At 39.4% G+C, this 14,907-nt stretch overlaps 16 non-coding genes across 16 annotated transcripts; all 16 read left to right on the plus strand.

Annotated features, from left to right (window-relative positions):
* The first annotated feature begins 630 nt into the window (after positions 1-630).
* On the plus strand, positions 631-713 carry TRNAL-UAA (transfer RNA leucine (anticodon UAA)). Its single transcript has one exon. It is a non-coding gene; the product is annotated as a tRNA-Leu (tRNA).
* A 1,307-nt stretch (positions 714-2,020) lies between these two features.
* On the plus strand, positions 2,021-2,103 carry TRNAL-UAA (transfer RNA leucine (anticodon UAA)). Its single transcript has one exon. It is a non-coding gene; the product is annotated as a tRNA-Leu (tRNA).
* Positions 2,104-2,715: 612 nt separating this feature from the next.
* TRNAL-UAA (transfer RNA leucine (anticodon UAA)) lies at positions 2,716-2,798 on the plus strand. Its single transcript has one exon. It is a non-coding gene; the product is annotated as a tRNA-Leu (tRNA).
* A 612-nt stretch (positions 2,799-3,410) lies between these two features.
* On the plus strand, positions 3,411-3,493 carry TRNAL-UAA (transfer RNA leucine (anticodon UAA)). Its single transcript has one exon. It is a non-coding gene; the product is annotated as a tRNA-Leu (tRNA).
* A 612-nt stretch (positions 3,494-4,105) lies between these two features.
* On the plus strand, positions 4,106-4,188 carry TRNAL-UAA (transfer RNA leucine (anticodon UAA)). Its single transcript has one exon. It is a non-coding gene; the product is annotated as a tRNA-Leu (tRNA).
* A 612-nt stretch (positions 4,189-4,800) lies between these two features.
* Positions 4,801-4,883, plus strand: TRNAL-UAA (transfer RNA leucine (anticodon UAA)). Its single transcript has one exon. It is a non-coding gene; the product is annotated as a tRNA-Leu (tRNA).
* A 612-nt stretch (positions 4,884-5,495) lies between these two features.
* On the plus strand, positions 5,496-5,578 carry TRNAL-UAA (transfer RNA leucine (anticodon UAA)). The gene has a single exon. It is a non-coding gene; the product is annotated as a tRNA-Leu (tRNA).
* A 1,307-nt stretch (positions 5,579-6,885) lies between these two features.
* Positions 6,886-6,968, plus strand: TRNAL-UAA (transfer RNA leucine (anticodon UAA)). Its single transcript has one exon. It is a non-coding gene; the product is annotated as a tRNA-Leu (tRNA).
* Positions 6,969-7,580: 612 nt separating this feature from the next.
* On the plus strand, positions 7,581-7,663 carry TRNAL-UAA (transfer RNA leucine (anticodon UAA)). The gene has a single exon. It is a non-coding gene; the product is annotated as a tRNA-Leu (tRNA).
* Positions 7,664-8,970: 1,307 nt separating this feature from the next.
* On the plus strand, positions 8,971-9,053 carry TRNAL-UAA (transfer RNA leucine (anticodon UAA)). Its single transcript has one exon. It is a non-coding gene; the product is annotated as a tRNA-Leu (tRNA).
* A 612-nt stretch (positions 9,054-9,665) lies between these two features.
* Positions 9,666-9,748, plus strand: TRNAL-UAA (transfer RNA leucine (anticodon UAA)). The gene has a single exon. It is a non-coding gene; the product is annotated as a tRNA-Leu (tRNA).
* A 602-nt stretch (positions 9,749-10,350) lies between these two features.
* On the plus strand, positions 10,351-10,433 carry TRNAL-UAA (transfer RNA leucine (anticodon UAA)). The gene has a single exon. It is a non-coding gene; the product is annotated as a tRNA-Leu (tRNA).
* A 1,307-nt stretch (positions 10,434-11,740) lies between these two features.
* On the plus strand, positions 11,741-11,823 carry TRNAL-UAA (transfer RNA leucine (anticodon UAA)). Its single transcript has one exon. It is a non-coding gene; the product is annotated as a tRNA-Leu (tRNA).
* A 612-nt stretch (positions 11,824-12,435) lies between these two features.
* Positions 12,436-12,518, plus strand: TRNAL-UAA (transfer RNA leucine (anticodon UAA)). The gene has a single exon. It is a non-coding gene; the product is annotated as a tRNA-Leu (tRNA).
* A 1,307-nt stretch (positions 12,519-13,825) lies between these two features.
* TRNAL-UAA (transfer RNA leucine (anticodon UAA)) lies at positions 13,826-13,908 on the plus strand. Its single transcript has one exon. It is a non-coding gene; the product is annotated as a tRNA-Leu (tRNA).
* A 612-nt stretch (positions 13,909-14,520) lies between these two features.
* Positions 14,521-14,603, plus strand: TRNAL-UAA (transfer RNA leucine (anticodon UAA)). Its single transcript has one exon. It is a non-coding gene; the product is annotated as a tRNA-Leu (tRNA).
* Positions 14,604-14,907: the final 304 nt, after the last annotated feature.

Below are 14,907 nucleotides of genomic sequence, written 5' to 3' on the forward strand. Positions count from 1 at the left end.
CGAACCCCACTCCTGGTAAACATTTATAGTGATTACAGCAATTGAAGGCCCTCTTACAATATATGTTTGAAAAAAACACCACATAAGATTAAAATCTAGGCTACCAACAAATACACCTGGTCAAAGCAAGAAGTCACCATCATCTGCTTAAAGTAATATCACCATATTTGTACACATTTGAGCTTAGAAGGTCAAAAAACTATAGCAAAACCCTGTTACTTGGTATCACCAAGATTTCCTTCCAGTGCTAAGAAAGGCCACTTTGTACACATTAAAAAATAGCAAAAGTTCGGAGCCTAACTATGTTCTCTCCCAGAAATTCAGTATGGGAGATAGATAAAGGGGATATAAAAATACAGTCCCTACTCATCACTCCTTTCTCGTCAGTGGTAAATAGCTGACAGCAACCGTCATTAGGGCTCAAAGTCTATGTTGGAATTTTGTAATTCCATGGAGAAAGATAAACTCTCTTTGTAATCCCATCAAGAAAAAGAAAACACTCCTCAGAGCAAATCCCTTTTGTGAATGTAGACTCACCTGAGACAGTTAACGGCACTCCTGAATTGGCAAGATCAACTGTGAAAATCAGCACTCCTTTCACGGTTCTCGGATATGGTTTATCCCACCAGTACCAGGATGGCCGAGAGGTTAAGGCATTGGACTTAAGATCCAATGGATGATTATCCACGTGGGTTTGAACCCCACTCCTGGTAAACATTTATAGTGATTACAGCAATTGAAGGCCCTCTTACAATATATGTTTGAAAAAAACACCACATAAGAATAAAATCTAGGCTACCAACAAATGCACCTGGTCAAAGCAAGAAGTCACCATCATCTGCTTAAAGTAATATCACCATATTTGTACACATTTGAGCTTAGAAGGTCAAAAAACTATAGCAAAACCCTGTTACTTGGTATCACCAAGATTTCTTTCCAGTGCTAAGAAGGGCAACTTTGTACACATTAAAAAATAGCAAAAGTTCGGAGCCTAACTATGTTCTCTCCCAGAAATTCAGTATGGGAGATAGATAAAGGGCATATAAAAATACAGTCCCTACTCATCACTCCTTTCTTGTCAGTGGTAAATAGCTGACAGCAACCGTCATTAGGGCTCAAAGTCTATGTTGGAATTTTGTAATTCCATGGAGAAAGATAAACTCTCTTTGTAATCCCATCAAGAAAAATAAAACACTCCTCAGAGCAAATCCCTTTTGTGAATGTAGACTCACCTGAGACAGTTAACGGCACTCCTGAATTGGCAAGATCAACTGTGAAAATCAGCACTCCTTTCACGGTTCTCGGATATGGTTTATCCCACCAGTACCAGGATGGCCGAGTGGTTAAGGCGTTAAACTTAAGATCCAATGGATGAATATCCACGAGAGTTCGAACCCCACTCCTGGTAAACATTTATAGTGATTACAGCAATTGAAGGCCCTCTTACAATATATGTTTGAAAAAAACACCACATAAGATTAAAATCTAGGCTACCAACAAATACACCTGGTCAAAGCAAGAAGTCACCATCATCTGCTTAAAGTAATATCACCATATTTGTACACATTTGAGCTTAGAAGGTCAAAAAACTATAGCAAAACCCTGTTACTTGGTATCACCAAGATTTCCTTCCAGTGCTAAGAAAGGCCACTTTGTACACATTAAAAAATAGCAAAAGTTCGGAGCCTAACTATGTTCTCTCCCAGAAATTCAGTATGGGAGATAGATAAAGGGGATATAAAAATACAGTCCCTACTCATCACTCCTTTCTCGTCAGTGGTAAATAGCTGACAGCAACCGTCATTAGGGCTCAAAGTCTATGTTGGAATTTTGTAATTCCATGGAGAAAGATAAACTCTCTTTGTAATCCCATCAAGAAAAAGAAAACACTCCTCAGAGCAAATCCCTTTTGTGAATGTAGACTCACCTGAGACAGTTAACGGCACTCCTGAATTGGCAAGATCAACTGTGAAAATCAGCACTCCTTTCACGGTTCTCAGATATGGTTTATCCCACCAGTACCAGGATGGCCGAGTGGTTAAGGCATTGGACTTAAGATCCAATGGATGATTATCCACGTGGGTTCGAACCCCACTCCTGGTAAACATTTATAGTGATTACAGCAATTGAAGGCCCTCTTACAATATATGTTTGAAAAAAACACCACATAAGATTAAAATCTAGGCTACCAACAAATACACCTGGTCAAAGCAAGAAGTCACCATCATCTGCTTAAAGTAATATCACCATATTTGTAAACATTTGAGCTTAGAAGGTCAAAAAACTATAGCAAAACCCTGTTACTTGGTATCACCAAGATTTCTTTCCAGTGCTAAGAAGGGCAACTTTGTACACATTAAAAAATAGCAAAAGTTCGGAGCCTAACTATGTTCTCTCCCAGAAATTCAGTATGGGAGATAGATAAAGGGGATATAAAAATACAGTCCCTACTTATCACTCCTTTCTTGTCAGTGGTAAATAGCTGACAGCAACCGTCATTAGGGCTCAAAGTCTATGTTGGAATTTTGTAATTCCATGGAGAAAGATAAACTCTCTTTGTAATCCCATCAAGAAAAATAAAACACTCCTCAGAGCAAATCCCTTTTGTGAATGTAGACTCACCTGAGACAGTTAACGGCACTCCTGAATTGGCAAGATCAACTGTGAAAATCAGCACTCCTTTCACGGTTCTCGGATATGGTTTATCCCACCAGTACCAGGATGGCCGAGTGGTTAAGGCGTTGGACTTAAGATCCAATGGATGAATATCCACGTGGGTTCGAACCCCACTCCTGGTAAACATTTATAGTGATTGCAGCAATTGAAGGCCCTCTTACAATATATGTTTGAAAAAAACACCACATAAGATTAAAATCTAGGCTACCAACAAATACACCTGGTCAAAGCAAGAAGTCACCATCATCTGCTTAAAGTAATATCACCATATTTGTACACATTTGAGCTTAGAAGGTCAAAAAACTATAGCAAAACCCTGTTACTTGGTATCACCAAGATTTCCTTCCAGTGCTAAGAAGGGCCACTTTGTACACATTAAAAAATAGCCAAAGTTCGGAGCCTAACTATGTTCTCTCCCAGAAATTCAGTATGGGAGATAGATAAAGGGGATATAAAAATACAGTCCCTACTCATCACTCCTTTCTTGTCAGTGGTAAATAGCTGACAGCAACCGTCATTAGGGCTCAAAGTCTATGTTGGAATTTTTTAATTCCATGGAGAAAGATAAACTCTCTTTGTAATCCCATCAAGAAAAGTAAAACACTCCTCAGAGCAAATCCCTTTTGTGAATGTAGACTCACCTGAGACAGTTAACGGCACTCCTGAATTGGCAAGATCAACTGTGAAAATCAGCACTCCTTTCACGGTTCTCGGATATGGTTTATCCCACCAGTACCAGGATGGCCGAGTGGTTAAGGCGTTGGACTTAAGATCCAATGGATGAATATCCACGTGGGTTCGAACCCCACTCCTGGTAAACATTTATAGTGATTACAGCAATTGAAGGCCCTCTTACAATATATGTTTGAAAAAAACACCACATAAGATTAAAATCTAGGCTACCAACAAATACACCTGGTCAAAGCAAGAAGTCACCATCATCTGCTTAAAGTAATATCACCATATTTGTACACATTTGAGCTTAGAAGGTCAAAAAACTATAGCAAAACCCTGTTACTTGGTATCACCAAGATTTCTTTCCAGTGCTAAGAAGGGCCACTTTGTACACATTAAAAAATAGCAAAAGTTCGGAGCCTAACTATGTTCTCTCCCAGAATTTCAGTATGGGAGATAGATAAAGGGGATATAAAAATACAGTCCCTACTCATCACTCCTTTCTTGTCAGTGGTAAATAGCTGACAGCAACCGTCATTAGGGCTCAAAGTCTATGTTGGAATTTTGTAATTCCATGGAGAAAGATAAACTCTCTTTGTAATCCCATCAAGAAAAATAAAACACTCCTCAGAGCAAATCCCTTTTGTGAATGTAGACTCACCTGAGACAGTTAACGGCACTCCTGAATTGGCAAGATCAACTGTGAAAATCAGCACTCCTTTCACGGTTCTCAGATATGGTTTATCCCACCAGTACCAGGATGGCCGAGTGGTTAAGGCGTTGGACTTAAGATCCAATGGATGAATATCCACGTGGGTTCGAACCCCACTCCTGGTAAACATTTATAGTGATTGCAGCAATTGAAGGCCCTCTTACAATATATGTTTGAAAAAAACACCACATAAGATTAAAATCTAGGCTACCAACAAATACACCTGGTCAAAGCAAGAAGTCACCATCATCTGCTTAAAGTAATATCACCATATTTGTACACATTTGAGCTTAGAAGGTCAAAAAACTATAGCAAAACCCTGTTACTTGGTATCACCAAGATTTCCTTCCAGTGCTAAGAAGGGCCACTTTGTACACATTAAAAAATAGCCAAAGTTCGGAGCCTAACTATGTTCTCTCCCAGAAATTCAGTATGGGAGATAGATAAAGGGGATATAAAAATACAGTCCCTACTCATCACTCCTTTCTTGTCAGTGGTAAATAGCTGACAGCAACCGTCATTAGGGCTCAAAGTCTATGTTGGAATTTTTTAATTCCATGGAGAAAGATAAACTCTCTTTGTAATCCCATCAAGAAAAATAAAACACTCCTCAGAGCAAATCCCTTTTGTGAATGTAGACTCACCTGAGACAGTTAACGGCACTCCTGAATTGGCAAGATCAACTGTGAAAATCAGCACTCCTTTCACGGTTCTCGGATATGGTTTATCCCACCAGTACCAGGATGGCCGAGTGGTTAAGGCGTTGGACTTAAGATCCAATGGATGAATATCCACGTGGGTTCGAACCCCACTCCTGGTAAACATTTATAGTGATTGCAGCAATTGAAGGCCCTCTTACAATATATGTTTGAAAAAAACACCACATAAGATTAAAATCTAGGCTACCAACAAATACACCTGGTCAAAGCAAGAAGTCACCATCATCTGCTTAAAGTAATATCACCATATTTGTACACATTTGAGCTTAGAAGGTCAAAAAACTATAGCAAAACCCTGTTACTTGGTATCACCAAGATTTCCTTCCAGTGCTAAGAAGGGCCACTTTGTACACATTAAAAAATAGCCAAAGTTCGGAGCCTAACTATGTTCTCTCCCAGAAATTCAGTATGGGAGATAGATAAAGGGGATATAAAAATACAGTCCCTACTCATCACTCCTTTCTTGTCAGTGGTAAATAGCTGACAGCAACCGTCATTAGGGCTCAAAGTCTATGTTGGAATTTTTTAATTCCATGGAGAAAGATAAACTCTCTTTGTAATCCCATCAAGAAAAGTAAAACACTCCTCAGAGCAAATCCCTTTTGTGAATGTAGACTCACCTGAGACAGTTAACGGCACTCCTGAATTGGCAAGATCAACTGTGAAAATCAGCACTCCTTTCACGGTTCTCGGATATGGTTTATCCCACCAGTACCAGGATGGCCGAGTGGTTAAGGCGTTGGACTTAAGATCCAATGGATGAATATCCACGTGGGTTCGAACCCCACTCCTGGTAAACATTTATAGTGATTACAGCAATTGAAGGCCCTCTTACAATATATGTTTGAAAAAAACACCACATAAGATTAAAATCTAGGCTACCAACAAATACACCTGGTCAAAGCAAGAAGTCACCATCATCTGCTTAAAGTAATATCACCATATTTGTACACATTTGAGCTTAGAAGGTCAAAAAACGATAGCAAAACCCTGTTACTTGGTATCACCAAGATTTCCTTCCAGTGCTAAGAAGGGCCACTTTGTACACATTAAAAAATAGCCAAAGTTCGGAGCCTAACTATGTTCTCTCCCAGAAATTCAGTATGGGAGATAGATAAAGGGGATATAAAAATACAGTCCCTACTTATCACTCCTTTCTTGTCAGTGGTAAATAGCTGACAGCAACCGTCATTAGGGCTCAAAGTCTATGTTGTAATTTTTTCATTCCATGGAGAAAGATAAACTCTCTTTGTAATCCCATCAAGAAAAATAAAACACTCCTCAGAGCAAATCCCTTTTGTGAATGTAGACTCACCTGAGACAGTTAACGGCACTCCTGAATTGGCAAGATCAACTGTGAAAATCAGCACTCCTTTCACGGTTCTCGGATATGGTTTATCCCACCAGTACCAGGATGGCCGAGTGGTTAAGGCGTTAAACTTAAGATCCAATGGATGAATATCCACGAGAGTTCGAACCCCACTCCTGGTAAACATTTATAGTGATTACAGCAATTGAAGGCCCTCTCACAATATATGTTTGAAAAAAACACCACATAAGATTAAAATCTAGGCTACCAACAAATACACCTGGTCAAAGCAAGAAGTCACCATCATCTGCTTAAAGTAATATCACCATATTTGTACACATTTGAGCTTAGAAGGTCAAAAAACTATAGCAAAACCCTGTTACTTGGTATCACCAAGATTTCCTTCCAGTGCTAAGAAAGGCCACTTTGTACACATTAAAAAATAGCAAAAGTTCGGAGCCTAACTATGTTCTCTCCCAGAAATTCAGTATGGGAGATAGATAAAGGGGATATAAAAATACAGTCCCTACTCATCACTCCTTTCTCGTCAGTGGTAAATAGCTGACAGCAACCGTCATTAGGGCTCAAAGTCTATGTTGGAATTTTGTAATTCCATGGAGAAAGATAAACTCTCTTTGTAATCTCATCAAGAAAAAGAAAACACTCCTCAGAGCAAATCCCTTTTGTGAATGTAGACTCACCTGAGACAGTTAACGGCACTCCTGAATTGGCAAGATCAACGGTGAAAATCAGCACTCCTTTCACGGTTCTCGGATATGGTTTATCCCACCAGTACCAGGATGGCCGAGTGGTTAAGGCGTTGGATTTAAGATCCAATGGATGAATATCCACGTGGGTTCAAACCCCACTCCTGGTAAACATTTATAGTGATTACAGCAATTGAAGGCCCTCTTACAATATATGTTTGAAAAAAACACCACATAAGATTAAAATCTAGGCTACCAACAAATACACCTGGTCAAAGCAAGAAGTCACCATCATCTGCTTAAAGTAATATCACCATATTTGTACACATTTGAGCTTAGAAGGTCAAAAAACGATAGCAAAACCCTGTTACTTGGTATCACCAAGATTTCCTTCCAGTGCTAAGAAGGGCCACTTTGTACACATTAAAAAATAGCCAAAGTTCGGAGCCTAACTATGTTCTCTCCCAGAAATTCAGTATGGGAGATAGATAAAGGGGATATAAAAATACAGTCCCTACTTATCACTCCTTTCTTGTCAGTGGTAAATAGCTGACAGCAACCGTCATTAGGGCTCAAAGTCTATGTTGTAATTTTTTCATTCCATGGAGAAAGATAAACTCTCTTTGTAATCCCATCAAGAAAAATAAAACACTCCTCAGAGCAAATCCCTTTTGTGAATGTAGACTCACCTGAGACAGTTAACGGCACTCCTGAATTGGCAAGATCAACTGTGAAAATCAGCACTCCTTTCACGGTTCTCGGATATGGTTTATCCCACCAGTACCAGGATGGCCGAGTGGTTAAGGCGTTGGACTTAAGATCCAATGGATGAATATCCACGTGGGTTCGAACCCGACTCCTGGTAAACATTTATAGTGATTACAGCAATTGAAGGCCCTCTTACAATATATGTTTGAAAAAAACACCACATAAGATTAAAATCTAGGCTACCAACAAATACACCTGGTCAAAGCAAGAAGTCACCATCATCTGCTTAAAGTAATATCACCATATTTGTACACATTTGAGCTTAGAAGGACAAAAAACTATAGCAAAACCCTGTTACTTGGTATCACCAAGATTTCCTTCCAGTGCTAAGAAGGGCCACTTTGTACACATTAAAAAATAGCCAAAGTTCGGAGCCTAACTATGTTCTCTCCCAGAAATTCAGTATGGGAGATAGATAAAGGGGATATAAAAATACAGTCCCTACTTATCACTCCTTTCTTGTCAGTGGTAAATAGCTGACAGCAACCGTCATTAGGGCTCAAAGTCTATGTTGGAATTTTGTAATTCCATGGAGAAAGATAAACTCTCTTTGTAATCCCATCAAGAAAAATAAAACACTCCTCAGAGCAAATCCCTTTTGTGAATGTAGACTCACCTGAGACAGTTAACGGCACTCCTGAATTGGCAAGATCAACTGTGAAAATCAGCACACCTTTCACGGTTCTCGGATATGGTTTATCCCACCAGTACCAGGATGGCCGAGTGGTTAAGGCGTTAAACTTAAGATCCAATGGATGAATATCCACGAGAGTTCGAACCCCACTCCTGGTAAACATTTATAGTGATTACAGCAATTGAAGGCCCTCTTACAATATATGTTTGAAAAAAACACCACATAAGATTAAAATCTAGGCTACCAACAAATACACCTGGTCAAAGCAAGAAGTCACCATCATCTGCTTAAAGTAATATCACCATATTTGTACACATTTGAGCTTAGAAGGTCAAAAAACTATAGCAAAACCCTGTTACTTGGTATCACCAAGATTTCCTTCCAGTGCTAAGAAAGGCCACTTTGTACACATTAAAAAATAGCAAAAGTTCGGAGCCTAACTATGTTCTCTCCCAGAAATTCAGTATGGGAGATAGATAAAGGGGATATAAAAATACAGTCCCTACTCATCACTCCTTTCTCGTCAGTGGTAAATAGCTGACAGCAACCGTCATTAGGGCTCAAAGTCTATGTTGGAATTTTGTAATTCCATGGAGAAAGATAAACTCTCTTTGTAATCCCATCAAGAAAAATAAAACACTCCTCAGAGCAAATCCCTTTTGTGAATGTAGACTCACCTGAGACAGTTAACGGCACTCCTGAATTGGCAAGATCAACTGTGAAAATCAGCACTCCTTTCACGGTTCTCGGATATGGTTTATCCCACCAGTATCAGGATGGCCGAGTGGTTAAGGCGTTGGATTTAAGATCCAATGGATGAATATCCACGTGGGTTCGAACCCCATTCCTGGTAAACATTTATAGTGATTGCAGCAATTGAAGGCCCTCTTACAATATATGTTTGAAAAAAACACCACATAAGATTAAAATCTAGGCTACCAACAAATACACCTGGTCAAAGCAAGAAGTCACCATCATCTGCTTAAAGTAATATCACCATATTTGTACACATTTGAGCTTAGAAGGTCAAAAAACGATAGCAAAACCCTGTTACTTGGTATCACCAAGATTTCCTTCCAGTGCTAAGAAGGGCCACTTTGTACACATTAAAAAATAGCCAAAGTTCGGAGCCTAACTATGTTCTCTCCCAGAAATTCAGTATGGGAGATAGATAAAGGGGATATAAAAATACAGTCCCTACTTATCACTCCTTTCTTGTCAGTGGTAAATAGCTGACAGCAACCGTCATTAGGGCTCAAAGTCTATGTTGTAATTTTTTCATTCCATGGAGAAAGATAAACTCTCTTTGTAATCCCATCAAGAAAAATAAAACACTCCTCAGAGCAAATCCCTTTTGTGAATGTAGACTCACCTGAGACAGTTAACGGCACTCCTGAATTGGCAAGATCAACTGTGAAAATCAGCACTCCTTTCATGGTTCTCGGATATGGTTTATCCCACCAGTACCAGGATGGCCGAGTGGTTAAGGCGTTGGACTTAAGATCCAATGGATGAATATCCACGTGGGTTCGAACCCGACTCCTGGTAAACATTTATAGTGATTACAGCAATTGAAGGCCCTCTTACAATATATGTTTGAAAAAAACACCACATAAGATTAAAATCTAGGCTACCAACAAATACACCTGGTCAAAGCAAGAAGTCACCATCATCTGCTTAAAGTAATATGCACACATTTGAGCTTAGAAGGTCAAAAAACTATAGCAAAACCCTGTTACTTGGTATCACCAAGATTTCTTTCCAGTGCTAAGAAGGGCCACTTTGTACACATTAAAAAATAGCAAAAGTTCGGAGCCTAACTATGTTCTCTCCCAGAAATTCAGTATGGGAGATAGATAAAGGGGATATAAAAATACAGTCCCTACTCATCACTCCTTTCTTGTCAGTGGTAAATAGCTGACAGCAACCGTCATTAGGGCTCAAAGTCTATGTTGGAATTTTGTAATTCCATGGAGAAAGATAAACTCTCTTTGTAATCCCATCAAGAAAAATAAAACACTCCTCAGAGCAAATCCCTTTTGTGAATGTAGACTCACCTGATACAGTTAACGGCACTCCTGAATTGGCAAGATCAACTGTGAAAATCAGCACTCCTTTCACGGTTCTCGGATATGGTTTATCCCACCAGTACCAGGATGGCCGAGTGGTTAAGGCGTTGGACTTAAGATCCAATGGATGAATATCCACGTGGGTTCGAACCCCACTCCTGGTAAACATTTATAGTGATTACAGCAATTGAAGGCCCTCTTACAATATATGTTTGAAAAAAACACCACATAAGATTAAAATCTAGGCTACCAACAAATACACCTGGTCAAAGCAAGAAGTCACCATCATCTGCTTAAAGTAATATCACCATATTTGTACACATTTGAGCTTAGAAGGTCAAAAAACGATAGCAAAACCCTGTTACTTGGTATCACCAAGATTTCCTTCCAGTGCTAAGAAGGGCCACTTTGTACACATTAAAAAATAGCCAAAGTTCGGAGCCTAACTATGTTCTCTCCCAGAAATTCAGTATGGGAGATAGATAAAGGGGATATAAAAATACAGTCCCTACTTATCACTCCTTTCTTGTCAGTGGTAAATAGCTGACAGCAACCGTCATTAGGGCTCAAAGTCTATGTTGTAATTTTTTCATTCCATGGAGAAAGATAAACTCTCTTTGTAATCCCATCAAGAAAAATAAAACACTCCTCAGAGCAAATCCCTTTTGTGAATGTAGACTCACCTGAGACAGTTAACGGCACTCCTGAATTGGCAAGATCAACTGTGAAAATCAGCACTCCTTTCACGGTTCTCGGATATGGTTTATCCCACCAGTACCAGGATGGCCGAGTGGTTAAGGCGTTAAACTTAAGATCCAATGGATGAATATCCACGAGAGTTCGAACCCCACTCCTGGTAAACATTTATAGTGATTACAGCAATTGAAGGCCCTCTTACAATATATGTTTGAAAAAAACACCACATAAGATTAAAATCTAGGCTACCAACAAATACACCTGGTCAAAGCAAGAAGTCACCATCATCTGCTTAAAGTAATATCACCATATTTGTACACATTTGAGCTTAGAAGGTCAAAAAACTATAGCAAAACCCTGTTACTTGGTATCACCAAGATTTCCTTCCAGTGCTAAGAAAGGCCACTTTGTACACATTAAAAAATAGCAAAAGTTCGGAGCCTAACTATGTTCTCTCCCAGAAATTCAGTATGGGAGATAGATAAAGGGGATATAAAAATACAGTCCCTACTCATCACTCCTTTCTCGTCAGTGGTAAATAGCTGACAGCAACCGTCATTAGGGCTCAAAGTCTATGTTGGAATTTTGTAATTCCATGGAGAAAGATAAACTCTCTTTGTAATCTCATCAAGAAAAAGAAAACACTCCTCAGAGCAAATCCCTTTTGTGAATGTAGACTCACCTGAGACAGTTAACGGCACTCCTGAATTGGCAAGATCAACGGTGAAAATCAGCACTCCTTTCACGGTTCTCGGATATGGTTTATCCCACCAGTACCAGGATGGCCGAGTGGTTAAGGCGTTGGATTTAAGATCCAATGGATGAATATCCACGTGGGTTCAAACCCCACTCCTGGTAAACATTTATAGTGATTACAGCAATTGAAGGCCCTCTTACAATATATGTTTGAAAAAAACACCACATAAGATTAAAATCTAGGCTACCAACAAATACACCTGGTCAAAGCAAGAAGTCACCATCATCTGCTTAAAGTAATATCACCATATTTGTACACATTTGAGCTTAGAAGGTCAAAAAACGATAGCAAAACCCTGTTACTTGGTATCACCAAGATTTCCTTCCAGTGCTAAGAAGGGCCACTTTGTACACATTAAAAAATAGCCAAAGTTCGGAGCCTAACTATGTTCTCTCCCAGAAATTCAGTATGGGAGATAGATAAAGGGGATATAAAAATACAGTCCCTACTTATCACTCCTTTCTTGTCAGTGGTAAATAGCTGACAGCAACCGTCATTAGGGCTCAAAGTCTATGTTGTAATTTTTTCATTCCATGGAGAAAGATAAACTCTCTTTGTAATCCCATCAAGAAAAATAAAACACTCCTCAGAGCAAATCCCTTTTGTGAATGTAGACTCACCTGAGACAGTTAACGGCACTCCTGAATTGGCAAGATCAACTGTGAAAATCAGCACTCCTTTCACGGTTCTCGGATATGGTTTATCCCACCAGTACCAGGATGGCCGAGTGGTTAAGGCGTTGGACTTAAGATCCAATGGATGAATATCCACGTGGGTTCGAACCCGACTCCTGGTAAACATTTATAGTGATTACAGCAATTGAAGGCCCTCTTACAATATATGTTTGAAAAAAACACCACATAAGATTAAAATCTAGGCTACCAACAAATACACCTGGTCAAAGCAAGAAGTCACCATCATCTGCTTAAAGTAATATCACCATATTTGTACACATTTGAGCTTAGAAGGACAAAAAACTATAGCAAAACCCTGTTACTTGGTATCACCAAGATTTCCTTCCAGTGCTAAGAAGGGCCACTTTGTACACATTAAAAAATAGCCAAAGTTCGGAGCCTAACTATGTTCTCTCCCAGAAATTCAGTATGGGAGATAGATAAAGGGGATATAAAAATACAGTCCCTACTTATCACTCCTTTCTTGTCAGTGGTAAATAGCTGACAGCAACCGTCATTAGGGCTCAAAGTCTATGTTGGAATTTTGTAATTCCATGGAGAAAGATAAACTCTCTTTGTAATCCCATCAAGAAAAATAAAACACTCCTCAGAGCAAATCCCTTTTGTGAATGTAGACTCACCTGAGACAGTTAACGGCACTCCTGAATTGGCAAGATCAACTGTGAAAATCAGCACACCTTTCACGGTTCTCGGATATGGTTTATCCCACCAGTACCAGGATGGCCGAGTGGTTAAGGCGTTAAACTTAAGATCCAATGGATGAATATCCACGAGAGTTCGAACCCCACTCCTGGTAAACATTTATAGTGATTACAGCAATTGAAGGCCCTCTTACAATATATGTTTGAAAAAAACACCACATAAGATTAAAATCTAGGCTACCAACAAATACACCTGGTCAAAGCAAGAAGTCACCATCATCTGCTTAAAGTAATATCACCATATTTGTACACATTTGAGCTTAGAAGGTCAAAAAACTATAGCAAAACCCTGTTACTTGGTATCACCAAGATTTCCTTCCAGTGCTAAGAAAGGCCACTTTGTACACATTAAAAAATAGCAAAAGTTCGGAGCCTAACTATGTTCTCTCCCAGAAATTCAGTATGGGAGATAGATAAAGGGGATATAAAAATACAGTCCCTACTCATCACTCCTTTCTCGTCAGTGGTAAATAGCTGACAGCAACCGTCATTAGGGCTCAAAGTCTATGTTGGAATTTTGTAATTCCATGGAGAAAGATAAACTCTCTTTGTAATCCCATCAAGAAAAATAAAACACTCCTCAGAGCAAATCCCTTTTGTGAATGTAGACTCACCTGAGACAGTTAACGGCACTCCTGAATTGGCAAGATCAACTGTGAAAATCAGCACTCCTTTCACGGTTCTCGGATATGGTTTATCCCACCAGTATCAGGATGGCCGAGTGGTTAAGGCGTTGGATTTAAGATCCAATGGATGAATATCCACGTGGGTTCGAACCCCATTCCTGGTAAACATTTATAGTGATTGCAGCAATTGAAGGCCCTCTTACAATATATGTTTGAAAAAAACACCACATAAGATTAAAATCTAGGCTACCAACAAATACACCTGGTCAAAGCAAGAAGTCACCATCATCTGCTTAAAGTAATATCACCATATTTGTACACATTTGAGCTTAGAAGGTCAAAAAACGATAGCAAAACCCTGTTACTTGGTATCACCAAGATTTCCTTCCAGTGCTAAGAAGGGCCACTTTGTACACATTAAAAAATAGCCAAAGTTCGGAGCCTAACTATGTTCTCTCCCAGAAATTCAGTATGGGAGATAGATAAAGGGGATATAAAAATACAGTCCCTACTTATCACTCCTTTCTTGTCAGTGGTAAATAGCTGACAGCAACCGTCATTAGGGCTCAAAGTCTATGTTGTAATTTTTTCATTCCATGGAGAAAGATAAACTCTCTTTGTAATCCCATCAAGAAAAATAAAACACTCCTCAGAGCAAATCCCTTTTGTGAATGTAGACTCACCTGAGACAGTTAACGGCACTCCTGAATTGGCAAGATCAACTGTGAAAATCAGCACTCCTTTCATGGTTCTCGGATATGGTTTATCCCACCAGTACCAGGATGGCCGAGTGGTTAAGGCGTTGGACTTAAGATCCAATGGATGAATATCCACGTGGGTTCGAACCCGACTCCTGGTAAACATTTATAGTGATTACAGCAATTGAAGGCCCTCTTACAATATATGTTTGAAAAAAACACCACATAAGATTAAAATCTAGGCTACCAACAAATACACCTGGTCAAAGCAAGAAGTCACCATCATCTGCTTAAAGTAATATGCACACATTTGAGCTTAGAAGGTCAAAAAACTATAGCAAAACCCTGTTACTTGGTATCACCAAGATTTCTTTCCAGTGCTAAGAAGGGCCACTTTGTACACATTAAAAAATAGCAAAAGTTCGGAGCCTAACTATGTTCTCTCCCAGAAATTCAGTATGGGAG

Source organism: Lithobates pipiens, unplaced genomic scaffold (assembly GCF_037356315.1).
Source record: "Lithobates pipiens isolate NorthernLeopardFrog02 unplaced genomic scaffold, aLitPip1_a1.2 Scaffold_18, whole genome shotgun sequence".
Lineage (NCBI taxonomy): Eukaryota > Metazoa > Chordata > Amphibia > Anura > Ranidae > Lithobates > Lithobates pipiens.